Raw genomic sequence first — 15591 nt, 5'->3', positions numbered from 1 at the left:
TGCGACTCTGGCAATGGTGACGTGGCAGCAGGTCATTCCGGGCCTTCTGGTTATGACCATCCTTTGTGGTATCAGCTGGGGATGGCTCTGCATGTGCAGAAAGTGGACACGTGAGAATTATTTGTTGGGGCATGTTAACCATTTTTCTCCTGCCTCTGTTTTAATGTATGACGCCAACAGAAGCAGCAGGGCTGCAGGAAGGATAGAGTTTATCGGAAACTCTGAAAGTCTGCCTGATGAATTCCTGGGGGGCAGGGAATAGATGAGTGCCCTCTCCTCTGTTGTATACACCAGGGCCTGCAGCTACCAGGCCCCGCTGTAGCTATCTGTGCTGTGCACATTCCACGGGGTACATTATCAGGTGAGGGGCACAGGCCCCCAAAGCTGTTCCCTAATGTGGTCACTTCTATTCTCATGATCCCCTCTCCCCGCCCCATGCAGCCCCCACCCAGTGCCCTCATCCTACCTGGTGACTACCCAGGCAGCCACCTCCCCAGTGATAACCCCGTCTTAGTCTTTTACTGCCACCATAACAGAAATACCACAAGTGGATGGGGTTAACAAAGAGAAATTAATTTTCTCACAGTCTATTTTTTTTTTTTTTTAGTAGGTTACAAGTCCAAATTCAGGGCGTCGGCTCTAGGGGAAGGCTTTCTCTCTCTGTTGGCTCTGGAGGAAGGTCCTTGTTCTCAATCTTCCCCTGGTCGAGGAGCTTCTCGGGGGCAGGGACCCCGGGTCCAAAGGACGTGCTCTGCGCCTGGTGCTGCTTTCTTGGTGGTGTAAGGTCCCCAACTTTCTGCTTGCTTCCCTTTCCTTTTCATTTCTTGAGAGATAAAAGGTTGTGCAGGCCACACCCCAAGGAAACTCCCTTTACACTGGATCATGGATCTGACTTGAGTAAGGGTGGTGTTACAATCCCACCCTAATCCTTTTAACAGAAAATTACAATCACAAAATGGAGGACAACCACAGAGTACTGGGAATCATGGCCTACCCAAGTTGCTACATATTTTGTGGGGGACACAATTCAATCCACAACCCCCACTCAGCCCTCCTCTTCTCCATCAAAGCTCTCCTGTTCCTTCAAGGCCTGCTGGAGGCTAGGGAGAACTTTGACTAAGCAGTTAATCCTGGCCGAGGTGCTAATGGTTGAAGCAGCCCGATGTACATCTCCCCTGGGAATACTTTCAGTTTCAGGATTAGCACAGGCCTTTGTAAATTCTCAGCTGGAGCAATTGTGCCCTTCCCCTTCTCCCCCAGAGGGCTGGCTAAGAGCTAGGTTGCTACTCAAAAGGTCGGCAGTTCGAATCCACAAGCAGCAACTTGGAAACCCTGAGGCAGTTCTACTCTGTCCTATAGGGTAGCGATGAGTTGGAATCAACTCAATGGCAAAGGGTTGGTTTTTGGTTCAGAGGACATTTGGCAATGTCTAAAGCCATATTTGGTTGTCACAACTGGGGATAGGCATCTAGTAGGTAGAGGCCAGGGATGCTGCAAAACATCCTACAATGCCCAGGGCAGCCCCCCACCAGAAAGGATTATCTGGCCCGAAAGGCCAGTAATGCCAAGGTTGAGAAACCCCGAGTTAGGCAGAGCTGGATTCTGATCTGGCTAAAAAAGCCACCTTCTGTCCCTTTAAGGAGGACTTAGTCTGGAGCCGCAGTGGTTAAAGCACTGGGCTGTTGCTAACTGAAGGGTCAGCAATTTGACCCCGCCGGCTGTTCCGTGGGAGAAAGGTGCGGCAGTCTGCTTCCATAAAGATTTACAGGTTTGGAAGCCCTGTGGAGAAGTTCTACTCTGTCCTGTAGGGTCACCATGAGTCAGAATCAACTTGACAGCAATGGATTTGGTTTTGGTTTGGAGCCTGGTTGTTGGGCAGGGTTGGGGAAGGGGGCCATTGAATCCCTCCATCTCGTCCTCCATTTGCAGGATCCTCGGGGACTCCTGGAGCAGAGCTGGCTGGCAGAATTTTCTGAGGTGATGGAAATACCTGTGTCTGCACTGTCTGATATGATAGCCACTAGCCACATGTGGCCACTGAGCGCTTGAAATGCACCTAGTACGACTGACGAGGTGTCCCTGGAGGTGAAAACAGTGGTTAAATGCTTGACTACTCGCAGAAATACTGGTGGTTTGAGACATTTCAGGAGACAGTCCTGGCGATCCCCTTCTGAAAGACTGTAACCTGAAAACTCTATGGCTCAGTTCTATTCTGCACACACGGGGTCGCCATGAGTTGGGATCAACCCAAGGCAACTAACAGCAGTTGGGGACGGAGTTTTTAATTGTATTTAATTTACAATTAAATAGTCACAGGTGAATAGTGGATACCCTGTTGGGAAGCGCAGTTCTAAATCAGACTCATTGCCATCAAGTCAATTCTAACTCATAGTGACCCTATAGGACAAAGCAGAACTGCCCCATAGGGTTTCCAAGGCTTTACGGAAGCAGACTGTCACATCTTTCTCCCGGGAAGCGCCTGGTAGGGGAGGGGGTGGTGCAGTGGCCATAGCATCTATTGTCAGTGGGGTACACAGCCCCAGAGGGCCTGGGCTCGATCCTGCCCCCAGAGGCCTCAGGAGCTTTCAGGGGCTTTTGCTTCTGGGGCCAGTCACCGAAGGTTGAAGCTAGAACAGGCCAGTGGTGCAGTGGAAGGGGCTGAATGCCAAAGCCTAAAATCTACAAGATCCTTAAAGCTGGCACCCTGTAGGGAGGTGGGCTCTGGCTCCGCTGCTCCATTGCCCCCAAGGTGGCGAGGCCGAGTACCCTCGCAAGTGCAAGTGGCCGAGAGGAGTGGCCTCCTTACCCCACCGACCAGGCCCAGATAAGGGCCCAGAGGTACAGATGACAGCTTGAGGCCCTCTCAGGCTCCACCCAAAACATGACTTTTAGGAGACTCAGATCATTTAAGGAGTCCGTGGCTGGTGGGAAAGGTTGACACCACAGGCTGCTAACCCAAAGACTGGAGGTTCGAGTCCACCCAGCACCACTTAAGAAAGGCCTAGCAGTCTACTTCCAAAAAGTCGGTCACTGAAAATCCTGTGGAGCACAGTTCTACTCTGACACACACGGGGTCACCATGAGTCGGAGTCAACCCAATGGCAACAGGGTTTTTAGATCATTTAAAGACCACTTATTCTTTTTTAATAATTTTTATTCTGCTTTAAGTGAAAGTTTACAAATCAAGTCAGTCTCTCACACAAAACCCCATATACACCTTGCTACACACCCCCAATTACTCTCCTCCTAATAAGAGCCCGCTCCACTCTCTCTTTTCGAGTCCATTTTGACAGCTTCTAACCCCCTCCACCCTTTCATCTCCCCTCCAGGCAGGAGATGCCAACATAGTCTCAAGTGTCCACCTGATCCAAGAAGCTCACTCCTCACCAGCATCCCTCTCCAACACATTGTCCAGCCCAATCCATGTCTGAAGAGTTGGCTTCAGGAATGGTTCCTGTCCTGGGCCAACAGAAGATCTGGGGGCCATGACCACCGGGGTCCTTCTAGTCTCAGTCAGACCATTAAGTCTGGTCTTATGAGAATTTGGGGTCTGCATCCCACTGCTGTCCTGCTCCCTCAGGGGTTCTCTGTTGTGTTCCCTATCAGGGCAGTCATCGGTTGTAGCTGGGCACCATCTAGTTCTTCTGGTCCCAGGATGATGCAGTCTCTGGTCCATGTGGCCCTTTCTGTCTCTTGGGCTCGTAATCACCTTGTGTCCTTGGTGTTCTTCATTCTCCTATGATCCAGGTGGGTTGAGACCAATTGAAGCATCGTAGATGGCTGCTTGCTAGCGTTTAAGACCCCAGACACCACTCTTCAAAGTGGGATGCAGAATGTTTTCTTAATAGATTTTATTATGCCAATTGACTTAGATGTCCCCTGAAACCATGGTCCCCAGAGCCCTGCCCCTGCTACGCTGGCCTTCGAAGTATTCAAGTTATTCAGGAAACTTCTTTGCTTTTGGTTTAGTCCAATTGTGCTGACCTCCCCTGTATTGTGTGCTGTTAAAGACCACATTATTCTTATCATAATACATACGTTTTTCAGTAAAAGATACATACGCTATATACAAGATTAGTGCTGATGACTGGACCAGTGCCAAAGCCCAGGAGAACTTTGACTCTGGCAGAGTAGCTGGTGGGTCAGCTTGGTCTGTCTCTAAAGCATCTCTTACTTGTCTTCGTAACAATGTTAAAATGCCAAATAAAATGTAGTTAAAAAATATACAGCGTAGCTGGCTTCTCTCCTTTAAGTCTGCTCAAATATCACCTTCTCAAAGTCACTGACTGTGACCACGCCACCCAGTGTGCCTGACCTCTGTTTACTCCTGTGTCCTCACAGCACTTGTCACCCTTTAAATCAGTGGCCGTAGAACTGGTTCCAACTCGTGGTGACCCCAGGTGAGTCAGAGTAGAGTGCACTCCACAAGGTTTTAATGTCTGACTTTTTGGAAGCGGATCGCCAGGACTTTCTTCCGAGATGCCTCTGGATGGACCCTAATTTCTAGCCTTGAGTTAGCAGCCAAGTATGTCAACCATTTGCACCACCCAACTAAGCCCCTCTAAAAGTAACTTACGTATTCTGTTGGTTTCTAGCGTCTGCCTTGCCCCACTAGCACCTAGGCTTCATGAGGGCGGGGTTTGGGCCTGTTTGGTCCCCTGTGGCACCCCAAGTGTTAAGCAGTAATATCTGTCAGTGAATGTTGGAGGTCAGGTGCTGTGAGTGGCCTGCTGATTTCATCTCACCAAGAGTAGGAGGAAATGGAGGCTCAGGCTTCCCAGGCTAGTCTCCCCAATCTCCTGCCCCCAGGCCTGGCTCAGGCTGTGCACAATCACAATCACAGTGCTAACTGGACCCCCCTCCCCGCAAAGCCTTCGTTACATACAGCACACCTGGAGATGGACTGGCTTCCAGGCAGGGACTCCTGCCCCTTACTTGACAGGCAAAGGTGAGCAACCGAGATTAGAATTGCATGGAAAAGGGAGATTCATCAAAGAGAACTCTGAATTTACTTACAACCCTCCCAAGGAGGTATCTTTTCCCATGATGCTAGGTGAGCCCAATCTATTATTCAAGCACTAACTCAGAGGACATTTCCATAGAAGATAACTCTAGAATGTTCCTTGGTAATCTAGTCTGGGGTCACCCTCAGAAAACATTTTACATTTCCTCCTTGTCTGTCTCTGTAGGAAGGAAGGCGGGAGGGAGAGGGTCCAGGAGAATTAGATGGGGAGAGGAAAAGTGTGCAATCTGGTCCGCTGTGTCCAAGCGACACCGTTTCTAGACATATTTCTAGAAGTACAAGAGGTTCCAGTTACCGTTGCTGCATAACAAATTACCCAGGAATTTAGCAGCTTGGAACAGCCATTTCATGATGCTCATGGGTTCGACTCGATAGCACTGGGGTTGTTATGGGTTTTGTGGGTCAGGAATTCAGACAGTGCATTGTAGGGACCACTTGTCTCTGCTTCACGTCTGGCTCAGCTGGAGAGACTCGATCGATGGCCAGGACTTCGGCTAGCGCTGCTGACCAGAGCACGTCCAGTGGCCCATCTCAGAGCCCAGGGCTTCCTCACAGCCAAGGCCTCCAGGCATGTCCAGGCTTCTTACTTGGCAGCTCAGGGGTCCAAAAGCACGGGACCCAGCAAACAAGGCAGGGGCTATGTGGGCTTTCCTGACCTAGCCTTGGCAGTCACTCTTGTGCCTTCTGTCACGTCCACTGCCGATAAGCTAGCCCCTAGTCCATCCAGCTTCAAACAATTTGTAGCTGCACCAGAGGAGAGCAGTTTGGAATCAAGTCACCCAGAGGTCGACTGAACGTATTTTATCTCTGTTTAACCCCGTGAAAACCTGTTGGGTTACATACAAGGATTATCACTTCTGGTCTTACAAAAAAGTCCTGCCAATTACCAAAGGACATGGTCCCAGGGCACCCCTGAGCATTCTCCAGTTCCTCTGGGAATGCCCTCCTCCCTTCCCCAGCACACTTCCCATTTCTCTGGCCTTCCCAGGACACCCATCCTCCTGCCTGAATTCACTGACCAGCAGACAGAGGCTCTCTTCAAAGTCACTGACGCCTACCCTGCCGTGACTAACTGAGAGCAGCACTGTGTGTCCTGTAAGAGTGCTGGGGGCCAGGGTGCTCAGCCTGAGTTTGAGTGTGAGACTCAGGGGAAATGACTTCACACCTCTGGATCTCAATCCCCTGTCCATAAAATGGGAGGCTACAAGGGAGTGGTGAGATCACATTAGGACAAAGTGAAGCCTCGCAACAACAGACAATGTAAGCCTCATTGTACTGTGTGGCTTTGCTGTTGTTAATTGGGGGTGTTTTCAGTGGCTCTCGCTGCCCTCCTGGCCCTTCTCTGCACTGAGCCCCAACCCCTAGGGTGAGTCAGAGACGGCCACCCTCCAGCCTGTTCTGTAGGCCATCAAGGAAGGGGGCAGTGGGGTGCTCTCTGCCATTTTACACCTTTAGGAGACAGCACAGTGTACTGGGGAGGACATGAACTTTGAACGCAGGTGCTGGTGTTCTCATTTTGTCCCTGTGAACTACTTAACTTCAATGGAGCCTGGTTCCCCAGCTACAAAGTAAGATGGGGGGGGGCTGCAATGTAATAGCCTCCTATTTGTCAGGGGCCCAGCGCAGTGCTTAGAACACCGAGGACGCCCCATCAATGCTGGGGTATTTTCCCTGGTATAGGAGGGGGCTGCATGGTGCAAAGTCCAAAATACCTCACGAAATGAGAAGCTGAAATTACACTGTGCACGTATGATAGATTCCTGTCCCAGCTGGGTTTTTTTTTTTTTTTTTTTTTTTTGCGGTCCCCACCGTTACTACCCGGGACCAAGAGACGATTCCATTCTTAACTCTATCCTGCCACCTTGTGGTGAATTTCTAAGCCGCACTTTTGAAGGTGGGGTTCAATATCAAGGCCCTGCTGGGAGCTGTGTAAAAAGTTCTGGAGAGAGAGCATCACTCTAGGCCCTTCCTCCTCACCACCCACTTAATTATTTCAGTTACTTCCCGAGGGCCTTTCCCTTTCTCCAAAGTCCCCCGGAAAGCACCCCTGCAGAACAGACAGCTGTGGAGCTGCAGGACAGAAAGATTAGAGGGTGCTCTCCCTTGGTGTGCTTTCTACGCCCAGAACCTAAGAGGAAAGGAGAAGAGGGAGGGCAGGGACAAAGTGGTCTGAGAGACTGAGAAACTGGATTATCTGGGGGGCTGGCAGGTCACTCCTTGTTCCCTTGAGCAAGTGGACCACCTTTCTTGGAGGCCTGGTTTTATCACAGAAGTTCTGCCCCCTTTCCTACGGGGTCCTAGGCCCTTTAAGTGCAGAATAGAAGTTGGGGGCTTGGACGCCATATGGAGTGATGGGAAATTCTCACCCCGTAGCAAAAACAGATGGCCCCTTGATAGGGGAGCACTCTATCCTTGTGCATTTTGGGGTCCTGCCTGGGGGGCTGTCAGCTAGTAAGTCTAAGGGCACTCTGGGATTCATACTGGGCAGAGTGGCTCCCTCAGGGGCAGAGTGGCTCCCTCAGACCCAAGCCAGTACGTCTCCCCTGCCCCTTAGGGCCATTCCATTCAGGCAATAGATGGTGAGGCAAAGTGTGTGGGACCATAGCTTCAGCTGCTCCTTGCTGCTCTAGGGGTTGGGCAGCCCTACCAGCTAGGAGACAGGGAACCTTACAACCCTTGGGGCTTACAATGCAGGCTGGATGTACCTCCCTGGAGGCTTCTGGGAGAGGCCTGTCCCTGCACCAGACTACTGGCCAGAAGTTTCCCCAAGGATTGAAGGGGGTAGAATCACATGTTATATGTTGTGTACACATGTTGTGTTTCTTTACCCTGGGGAAAGATCTGCTAACAGACATCCTGATTCAGACATGGCTGCCCCTTGGAGTCAAAAGCCCTTTCCAGGTAGCCTGTGTATTGAGAGATATCCTGTTAACAACATTCCCCCGCATTACCAGTGGGCACGATCCATTTTACTTGGATCACCAATCAACGTCCATGGAAGCAGCAGTCAAGAAATCAAACAACATATTGCATCAGGCAAATCTGCTGCAAAAGACCTCCTGAAAGTTTCAAAAAGCAAAGATTCCACTTTGATGACTGAGGTGGGTCTGACCCAAGCCCTGGTCTTTTTCAATTGCCTCACATACGTGTGAAAGTTGAACAGTGAAAAAGAGGACAGAAGATGAATTGAGGAGTTCAAACTATGGTGCTGGCGAAGAATGCTCTTTAGAAGCAAGGATGGAGAGACTTCTGCTTGCTTGCTTTGGACACGGGAAAGACCAATCTCTAGAAAAGGACACCCTGTTTGGTAGAAAAACTCATGTTGCCGTTGTGTTGATTGCAACTCACAGAGTAGAATCACAGAGTAGAACAGCCCCGTAGGGTTTGTCATGGATTAAATGATGTCCCCCCCGCCCCAAAACGTGTGTATCAGTTGGGCTGGGCCATGATTCCCGGTATTGTGCGATTTTCCTGTATGTTGTAAATCCTGCCTCTATGATGCAGGGAAGATGGGCGGCAGTTGTGTTAGTGAGGCAGGACTCAACCTACAGGATTGGATTGTATCTTGAGGCAATTTCTTGAGATATAAAACACAGAAGCAAGCAGAAAGACAGGGGAGAAGACACCTGGAGCAGAACACATCTTTTAGACTCGGGGTTCCTGTGCAGAGAAGCTCTTGGTCAGAAAGACCTTCCTCCAGAGCTGACAGAGAAATCCTTCCCCTGGAGCTGACACCCTAAATTTGGACTTTCAGCCTACTGTACTGTACGAAAATAAACTTCTCTTTGTTAAAGCCATCCACTTGTGGTATTCCTGTTATAGCACCACTAGATAACCAAGACAGGGTTTTCGAGGAGTAGCTGGTAGATTCGAACTGCCAACCCTTTGGTTAGCAGCTGCACGCTTAACCACTGCGCCACCAGGGCTCCTGCTTAGTAGAGGGTCAGCGAAAATGAGGGAAACCCTTCACGAGGTGGAGCGATGAATAGCTGAGACAACGGGCTCAAACGTACCAATGATCATGAAGATGGAACAGAGCTGGGCAATGTTTCCTTCTGTTATACGTAAGGTCACCGTGAGTTGGAGTCAACTCAACAACAACTAGCGACGACAACAACAACCGAGGGACAACATTACCGAATGTGAGGATGACTTTCAGGAGGTGCTGCCTAAGAGCCAGAGGAAGAAGGATAGACTTTCCCAAATCTAATTTTGAAAAATTTCATAGCTGTAGAAAAGTTAAACAAGGTTCAAAGAGAACTCATATGCTTGTCACCTAGATTAGCCAATTCTTAATATTTTGGCACACTTGATATCTCTTTTTCTCTCTCCACAGATATACAGATATAAAGGAGCCCTAGTGGCACAGTGGTTAAGTGCTTGGCTGCTAACCAAAAGGCTGGTAGTTTGAACCCACTTCGCGGCTCCATGGGAGAAAGACCTAGTGATATGCTTTCATAAAGATTAAACCAGAAAACTAAACCCATTGCCGTTCACTTGATTTCTACTCATAGCGACCCTATAGGACAGATTAGAACTGTCCCATAGGGTTTCCAAGGAGCAGATGGTGGATTCAAACTGTTGATGTTTTGTTTAGCAGCTGAGTAACCACTGTGCCACGAGGGCTACTCATAAAGATTAGAGCCTAGGAAATTCCACGGGGCAGTTCTACTCTGTCAAGTGGGGTCTCTAAAAAAAAAAAATTTTTTTTTTTAAATTGACTCAACTGCACACAATGCCAACAACACAGGTATAAAGAGATATGCAGATAAACACATACACACATGAACGTGTGCACACACTTTTGTGTGTGCGGAACAGTATGAAAGTTGCAGACTTTATGACATTTCACCCCGAAATGCTTCAGCAGGTTTCTGCTGAGAATAAAGATGTTCTCCTATAGAAACATGATACCAGTATCATGCCTAAGATAATGGACAATAATTCAATAATATCATCAAATTCAAATGCCCATATTCAAATTTACTTAATTATTCCCCAACAAAGCTGAGTTTTTTGATTCAGGATCCAATCAAGATGACACATTACGTTTGCATGTTATGGCTCTTTGCCTGTAGTCTCTGTTAATTCAGAAAAGCTCCCTAGCCTTTTTTGGTCTTTCCTGGTATTGGTATTAAGAGTCTAAGTCTGTTTTTTGCAGAAATTCCCTCACTTAAGATTTGTCGGCTCCTTTTCCTTCATGGTTGGAGTCAGGTTAAACATTTTTTTGCAAGAATACCGTGTGGGTAACGTTGAGCCTCTCATGGGGGCATGTGAGGGTATTAGTGATGTCACATCACTGGGTTGTGCCACTAGTAGCAAAGCAATGTGAGCACCGGTTAGGATGGTGACTGCCATAATAATTGCCACTGTTGTTTTTGATGCCCAGTTGCCCCGATTTGGGTCAGGGTGAGCCCTTGATACCAGCTTCTATGTACTTTGACATGATCCTAATGGGTCTTTGAAAGTTTCCTGTTTCTGGCGTGACAAGAGGTCCCAGGTTCATCTTTATACCTTCTAGCCCGAACCTGAAATCAGCCATTTCTCCAAGGAGGTCTGGTTCCTTTTAATGGGGAGTGTATTTAAAAATCCAAGATCTGGGTGCCATAAGTGTATTGTGCTCCAGGAAGAGGGCCTGGGAACCATGGGCAAAGGCACAGTCCCAGATGTGGCTTGAGTGTTCGATATCAGGTCTTGGGAGGACTGCAGGTGGGTGAAGGGGCTGCAAGCTCTGCCTTTGGGATTTCTCCTGACTTCAGAGTCAATAACTCTGTGGGATCTGTAGCAGCAGGTGTAGGTGATTAGCTTCTGAAACAGGGCCAGGGAGAAAGGCTCCCGTGTGTGTGAGGCTGAGACCTTGCTGCCCAGTCCCTGGAAACATGGACAGGTGCCGTTCAGTCAACGTCTTCGTTTGGTCAGGTAGCATATTTCACATTCCCAACCCTGTCCATTGCTAAAGCTGGGAGTGTCCTTGGTGGGGAGGGACCTGAGGGCTGGTCAGAGAAGGGCTGGTCAGGAGGAAGCTGGCCCTGGAAGGGGAGAGGAGGTGGCCCTGCTGGGGTCCCAGCAGCTAGTGTTGCCAATGAAAATATGTCACAGCAAACCCAAGCACCAACAGCAGCTTCACAGGCCTCTGGAAAGCTGAGCGGGGCCAGGAATTTACTGGCAGGTGAGGAGATTACAGCTCCACACAAATTGAAACTCCACTTGATCTATCGGTTGGGGGGCCCAGAACAGGCAGAAGGATCAGGACAGAGAGGAAGGCATTTTCAGTTAACCTTGTATCTTGGAGGTTGTTTCAGGTCTGTCTTAGTCTCCTGGTGCTGCTGTAACCCACATACCACACGTGAGTGCCTTTAAAGAACAGACATTTTCTCACAGCCCTGGAGGCTAGAAGTCCAAATCAGGTCGTTGGCCCAGTTAATTCCTTCCTTGTAACTGTTGTGGGTTGACTCATGGGGTGGAATCCTAAAGCAATTCTGTTTTTGTCCCCCAACGACCCTCTAAGGAGCCCTGGTGGCGCAGCGTTAAGAGCTTGGCTGCTCACCAAAAAGTTGGCAGTTCGAATCTACCAGCTGCTCCTTGGAAACCCTATGGGGTAGTTCTACTCTGCCTATAGGGTTGCTATGAGTTGGAATTGACTCAACAGCAATGGGTTTAGTTTTTTTTTTTTTTTAAGATCCTCTAAACCCACCCTATGCCTCTGAAGAATCCCAGGGTATTGCCCATGGCTTTTTTGTCACACTTAGTAAAGAGTACTCTGGTTCTTTTCAGTCATACAAGATAGACTTGCTTCCATCATGAATGTATTCAGCCCAGTGTAACAAAACCTTCATTTGGAGGCTCAGCTTCTCCACAGCCCCTCCTGGCACAGTGTCCTCCAGGGCAGTGGCGGGGGGTGGGGGCCGGGCGCAGGGGTCAGCATCTTCCTGCCTTCCCTCTAGGAGCTCCCCTCCATTTTCCCCATGTTGCTGTCTCCGTTCTTGACCCCTGAACGGTGAGACTGGGAGGGAGGAGAGGTGAGTGGGGACAGGAGGAGCTGGGAGAAGCCCCTATTTGACTGGTGTCTTGTGACAACCTAGTTAGTGTTGGCACACTCTGGGCTTGGCAGATGTTCAAAGCTGATGTTCCCTTAGTGTGGCTCTCTCACTGGATGTTCCCTCAACAAGGCTAATGCGCTCTCTCTGGCTTGTTACTTACGACTCCTTCTTCCACCCAAGCCTCCTGTCATATGTCCAGCTTCCTTCAGCTGGGGTCTTTTTGCCCCTCCCAGGCCCCCTGGGAGGACCCCATGCCAGGAGCCTTTGTCCCAACACACCTCACACACATGAGCCCAGCACAGCAGCTGTCTCTCTCCCTTACCACTGCTCAAGCAGCCAGAGGTCCTCTCTCACCCTTCAGATCCCCAGCGTGACTCAGACACCTGTCCAGGGGGCCTTAAAATGTTGCTCTCCAAATCGTCTTCCAAAAGTTCTTTGCTTTTGACTGTGTCAAAGAGAGAAGCAGTCACCACTCCAGTCACTTTTTGACACTTCCTTTGCAAGTCCTTCACGGAGCTCTTGTACTTCCCCATTAGCATGTGGTCTCAGCCAAAACAAAAACAAAAACGTTCCATTTAAATAACCTGTTTGCTATTTTACCTCCACTTGTCTGTCAGTGTGTCATGCTGTGGTGGCTTTTGTGTTGCTGTGATGCTCGAAGCTATGCCTCTGTTATTTAAAATACTAGCAGGGTCACCCATGGTGGGCAGGTTTCTGTTTCCAGACTAAGACAGAGTAAAAAGGCCTGGTGAGCTACTTCTAAAAATCAGCAAATGAAAACCCTATGGGTCACAACAGACTATTGTCTGATATAGTGCTGGAAGATGAGCACCCTGGGTTGGAAGGCACTCAAAATACACAGTGGTCTCAACAATGGCCTCGAGCATGAAAATGGCGCAGGACCAGACAACATTGTTCTATTGTATGTGGAGTCACAGGAGTTGGAGCTGATGGTAGCTAACAATGACAACAACATTGTTTTAACCTCTGTGTTTCTCCCTCCTCCATACCCACTGCATTCTGTCAGTGGTGGGTTGGAGCCCTCCTCGCTGGCCCCGGAGTTGGTCATGTGCTCTTTCTTTGAAGACATCATCACTGAGATGGCATTATGGATTGAACTGTGTCCCCCCAAAATGTGTAGTAAATTCCAACCACTATACTTGTGGTTACAGTTCCATTTGGGAATGGGTTTTCTTTGTTATATTAATGAGACTGTATTAGTGTAGGGTGTGTTGTAAGGCAATTTCTTTTGTGATATAAAAGAGATTAAATGAGCAGTGTGCAAGCACAGATGGGGGTTGGGGTGGGGGGTGGAGCGTAGATAGATGCCAAACCGCATGAAGATCAAGAAGCCAAGGAATAGAAGCTGAAGAGACAAGGACCTTCCCCCAGGCAGTGAGAAATCCTTCACATAGAGTAGGCACCCTGATTTTGAACTTCTAGCCTCCTAGACTGGGAGAAAAAAATTTGTTAAAGCCACTCACTTGTGGTATTTCTGTTATAGCAACATTAGACTACTAGGACAGATGAAAAATGCTCTCGGAAGCCAAACAAATGGTGGCAGATGGGAAAGTGGGGAAGTGAGTGGGACGGGAGAGGAAGGAATGGGGCCCTCTATCTTCAGGGGAAATGTACTGGGAGCTCTATGGACATGCACGACTACCAGGGCCCTGATTCTGACCAGGAGGAGCACCCACACCAGTCAGCACCCTGGGACCTCTCAACAGCCTGCTGGTCTGTGCCCTGAGACACTGCCCACCTGCTCTTGCCCTGAAAGGGCTCTGATTGGCTGGCCTGGTTTGGATCATGTGACCTTCCCTGAACCAATCACCATGTCCATGGAGATGTGGACTCTCATTGGCCAAGCTTGAGTCTTGTGCCTTCCCTGGAGCTGGGGGTGGGGCCAGCCCCACTTGAGCCACCTGGATTGAGAGCCAGAAGAAGCTGCTTTCCAAAAAAAACAAGGGATTGTTCCAGAAGGGGAAGATGCCCTGAAACAGAGAGTGGAAGGTGTGGAGACTTCATGGGGTGATGGTGATGTGGAGGGGAAGCCTCACCTCCTGAACCAGATGAGACCAGTTTGGAATTCCCCTCTGAGCTCAAGAAGAGTGACACATCACTTTTTTAAATGGTCTTACACATATTTTGCACCACATGGTAGATCTATGATGGTTTGTAATTTCTGAAGAGGAACTTACATTTTAAATAAATATAAGTTTTTGTGTCATTTCCATCACGGTAGTCGATGGTGAGATCAGTTTAGCAAGCAGCTCTTGTTGGCAGTCATTCTTGTGGCTCCACTTTCTCAAACTCCTTCTAGTTTCCAAGTCACCTGTGTTTAAAAGAAAACAAAACAACAGTAACAACAACGAGAACATATTTGTTTGCAGAATTTCTTAACTACCCGCGTGTCCAGCTCCACACAGAAATTGACTTATGTTTCTGTTTTCTTTAATCTGCAGATTGCACTTCAATTCTTTTCAGCTTCCTGGCACAACGTACCCCTTCTAAAACTATGGAGAAGAGGAGCTTTCTTTCTGCTGGGGTTGCTAAGCTGCTCGGATGTCACCCGGGAGACACTTCAGGCCATCTTTGCCTGAAAAAAGGCGTTTGCGATGAAGAAGTCATTGGTCTTGCTAAATTTTATCATGCGATCTCCAGCGTCGTTTCTACCACCAAGGCCATATTTTCCAACTATTGTTCTTTCTTTTGTTTCCAACTTTCACATTCCAATCACCTGTAACTATCAGTGTATCTTGATTGCATGTTTGATCAATTTCAGACTGCAGAAGTTGGTAAAAATCTTCAATTTCCTCATCTTTGGCATTAGTGGTTGGTGCATAAATTTCAATAATAGTCATATTAATTGGTCTTCCTTGCAGGCTTATGGCTATTATCCTTTTGCTGACAGCATTGTGCTTCAGGATAGATCTTGAAATGTTCTTTTTGACAATGAACGTGACATCATTACTCTTCAAGTTGTCATTCCCAGCATAGTAGACCGTATGATTTTCCCATTCAAAAAGACCAATACCAGTCCATTTCAGCTAACTAATGCCCAGGATATTGATGTTTATGCATTCTATTTCATTTTTGACTACTTTGAATTTTCCTAGATTCATAATTTGTACATTCCGTGTTCTGATTATTAATGGATGTTTGCAGCTGTTTTCTTCTCATTTTGAGTCGTGTGACATCAGCAAATGAAGGTCCTGAAAACTTGACTCCATCCATGTCCTTAAGGTTGACTCTACTTTGAGGAGGCAGCTCTTCCTCAGTTGTTTTTTGAGTGTCTTTCAACCTGAGAGGCTCATCTTTCGACACTATATTGAACAATATTCCCCTGCTATTCATAAGGTTTTCACTGGCTAATTTTTTTCAGAAGTAGACTGACAGATCATTCTTCCCGGTCTGTCTTAGACTAGAAGCTCTGCTAAAACCTGTCCTCCTCCATGGGTGACCCTGCTGGTATTTGAGATACCTGTAGCAAAGCTTCCAGTGTCACAGCAATACACAAGCCACAACAGT

Source organism: Loxodonta africana, chromosome 6 (assembly GCF_030014295.1).
Source record: "Loxodonta africana isolate mLoxAfr1 chromosome 6, mLoxAfr1.hap2, whole genome shotgun sequence".
Lineage (NCBI taxonomy): Eukaryota > Metazoa > Chordata > Mammalia > Proboscidea > Elephantidae > Loxodonta > Loxodonta africana.
Note: the sequence above shows the minus strand (reverse complement) of the source record.